The sequence below is a fragment of the Corvus brachyrhynchos genome, unplaced genomic scaffold (assembly GCF_000691975.1).
Source record: "Corvus brachyrhynchos isolate BGI_N302 unplaced genomic scaffold, ASM69197v1 scaffold28, whole genome shotgun sequence".
NCBI classification, from domain to species: domain Eukaryota; kingdom Metazoa; phylum Chordata; class Aves; order Passeriformes; family Corvidae; genus Corvus; species Corvus brachyrhynchos.
In genome coordinates, this window is record NW_008246058.1 from 6,469,121 (window position 1) to 6,472,499 (window position 3,379).

Genomic DNA, 3,379 nt, shown 5'->3' on the forward strand with positions numbered 1-3,379 from the left:
GCTGTAATCGTCTGCCCAGGGAGATGGTGGAGTCACCATCCCTGGATGTGTTTAAAAAAGGATTGGATGTGGCACTCACTGCCATGGTTTGTCATGAGGTGGTGTTCGGGCATGGGTTGGACTCAGTGATCTTGAAGGTCTCTTCCAACCTGGTGGTTCTGTAAAAAGTTCTGTGAAAAATACAGAGAAGGGCAACAGAGCTGGGGAAGGGTCTGGAGCACAAGTCTGATGAGGGGCAGCTGAGGGAGCTGGGGGTGTTTAGCCTGGAGAAAAGCAGGCTCAGGGGAGACCTTATCACTCTCTACAATGCCTTGAACGGAGGCTGTAGCAAAGTGGGGGTTGGTCTCTTCTCCAAGGTAACAAGTGATAGGACAGGAGGAAATCGCCTCAGGTTGGTACAGGGGAGGTTTAGAGTGGCTATTAGGAAAAATTTCTTTACCAAAAGGGTGGTTAAATGTTGGAACAGGCTGCCCAGGAAAGTGGTGGAATCATCATTCTGCAAAAGTGTTCAAAAAAACATGTGGATGTGACACTTAAGGACATAGTTTAATGGTGAATATCGTAGTGGGGTTGGGTTGATGGTGGGACTTGATGATCTTAGAGGTCTTTTCCAACCTAAACAATTCTCCAATTCTATGATTATCACAAGCTGTCTGAAATAATTGTAAAGCAGTGCCATAATTTGCTTACTGCTTTTTTTTTTTCGCAAGAGGTGTTGGTGAACTCAGGTTTGTTGTATTCAAGAAATTCTTCAATGGGACCCAATTTTTTGTAATTCAGCTGCTGAAATTAATGAGATTTGGTTCACTGATATTATGGCCTTTTCAGTAAGGTGCAATATATTTCAAACTATAAGCTGATGGATTTTAGGACGTAAGAAATAATTATTCCTTTGAATGGAGAGAAATTTTTAGGTTAGCTGAAGATTCTAAATTTCCATCAAATATTGGAGACTTTTCTAAAATGCTTTCCTAGTGAAACTTCTAACTGTATTCCACTGTCTAAAATTGCAGTTATGGAGGGCTTCCTTGGCATATTAATGCATTTCTCATGATTTTAGTAGTGATATCAGCCAACATAGAAAACTGTGAAGGCAGAAGTGAACTGGTGTATCATTCAAAGGCCTAAGATCTGGTATGGTAAGTAGCATTTTTACAAGATGAACATCAAAGTCTTTGTAATTCTGAAATCGAACTAATATCCAAAACCAAATACTCCATGTGGTGGGTTGTGGGTTGTGTCAGACCACTAGTATGTAGACAATGGATATGTGGAAACTTCCTTTGGGAAAATAACAGCTGTGTGGTGGGAGATGGGGAACTCTTAGCAAGGCAAGTGTGCTGCTAGGCCAGATAAGTGTTTTTATTAATCACATTTGCCTTCAGAGTAGTTACGAAGCACTGTGTTGTTGCTGGGAAGGCGTTTCATTCTCTGCAAACCTTTTGCATGAGGTTATTCTAGGAAGGAAGGTAAAAGTAAAGGAAAATAATTCTTCATCTAACTAAATTCTTAAGTGTGGGGTATGCCCAGCCCCTGCCCTGGAGGGATGTCTGCTGAGATTGCACAATCCCCAGCAGGACTCACTGGGAAGGCAGCTAACCTTTTTACTCAAGGCGAGAAAAGACAGACCCAGAATCCTCTGGGAGATCCTTTGTAACCCATTGGCCTTTACCCTCTGAGACCCATCCCCTGTATCCCTATAAAAGCTGCCCTCTGCCCCTGTGAGAGGAGAGGAGAGCTCTCATCCCTGGCTTTCCCCTTCGCCAGAGGGGACCAACAATAAAGCTACCTTTCGTGTGGAGCCACACAAGCCTCTCGTCTCTCTGTGGTCTGGCGTGGCCTGGAGGCTGCCCTGCAGAGCTGAGCTGAAATCACGAGCTGACAATCACTAAAGAGCTGACAGCTTCTGCACAGGCCGTCCTGCCAGCAGCTGAGGGAAGACACCGGGCCTCAGGAAGGTGATTCCTTTGGGGACCATCTCTCCGGACCGGTCACCTCTTCCTCCGTCAGAGCTACTGACCCCTCACTAGCTGTAATACTTAAGCACCAAAATTTCTTTTTAAATCTTGCCCTTGCATTTGTTTATGCATTCAAAAAATTACACCCAGTAATGATTTTGGAGAACAGTGCTGGCTGACTGAAAAAGGTTTGCTTATACGTGGCTCTTGTGTAGCAATATAATTGGATCCTTAATGCTAAAGCATTAATATGTGCATTACTTTTATCATTTCATTAATGGAAATGATGGTTTTTTTACTCAACCACTGCATATGATTTCTTTTTATACTTACATCCATTGCACAAAATTTTTACATATTGTAGGAAGTAGCAAAAGTTATGTAGGCTTCTCAAAATGCCTATAGGTTTCTATTCCTACATTTTCTTAATTGCTAATGTGCAAACCCTTAATACTAGTAACAAATTACCACTAAACCTTAAGATGTCTTTGTAAACTTATTTATATTAAATGCAAACATACATTGACCAAAACATAAATATGTCAAGAAGATGGTTAGAAGTTATGACTTGTCTGCGTTTATGCACCACCATCACCAGTGTGGCTATAGTACCACATTCTCTTGTGTCAGATAAGACTCATTTAATCAAAGATTGTTACTTTAAGCTTCATTACATCATCCCTGATTTGGTGATGGTGTAGTGTGCCTGGTGCTTTTTATTCTTATCTATGGTATGTAGAGGATTTATTTATTTATTTACAAAAACATAGATAAGGGTATGTGAGTCTACATTTTTAAAAACCTCCTCATCTAGTTTTTGAATTCTTTTTCAGTAGTTGCTCTATTCATAATTGTGATATTTAAGTTGCTTGTGCGTTGTTTTCTTACTACCATCCATTTTTGCCCTAAAGGGTTTGAATGGTTTGGACTGTATCCCAGCTGTTAATAGGGAAAGCCTAGTTAGCATCTTGGGTGAGGAGCCCTTCAGTAAATGAAGTAAGGTGCCATGGTTATGGAAATCAGTTTCTAAGACTTTTCTTGCAAATGTTTGTTTAATCACTTTTAAAAATGATAACTTTTGACACTCTTGAAAGAAAGCAATCAATTTCCATAGTATTTGAGTAGTTTTGTAGTACCAGTGAAGCCTGTATTGAACTGGCTGAAATCGCTGACATTTCTTAAGTTGTGAATTTGTGCTTTTCCTAGCATTTCTTGTGGTTTTTTTTTTCTTCTTTACCTTTTCTGAAGACTTTGCAAGAATGCACAGGTGGTGGGTTCTGCCTGCTGTTCTTCGTAGAGTTTTCTGACATTGCAGAGCTGTAGAAGAGTATTTTAGGATATAACGTCCTTCAGGCTGTATTGTATTTCATGTGTCTTTCAAAGGAGTTGAAATGGAATTTTAAGTTGAAGTTTAATCTTGT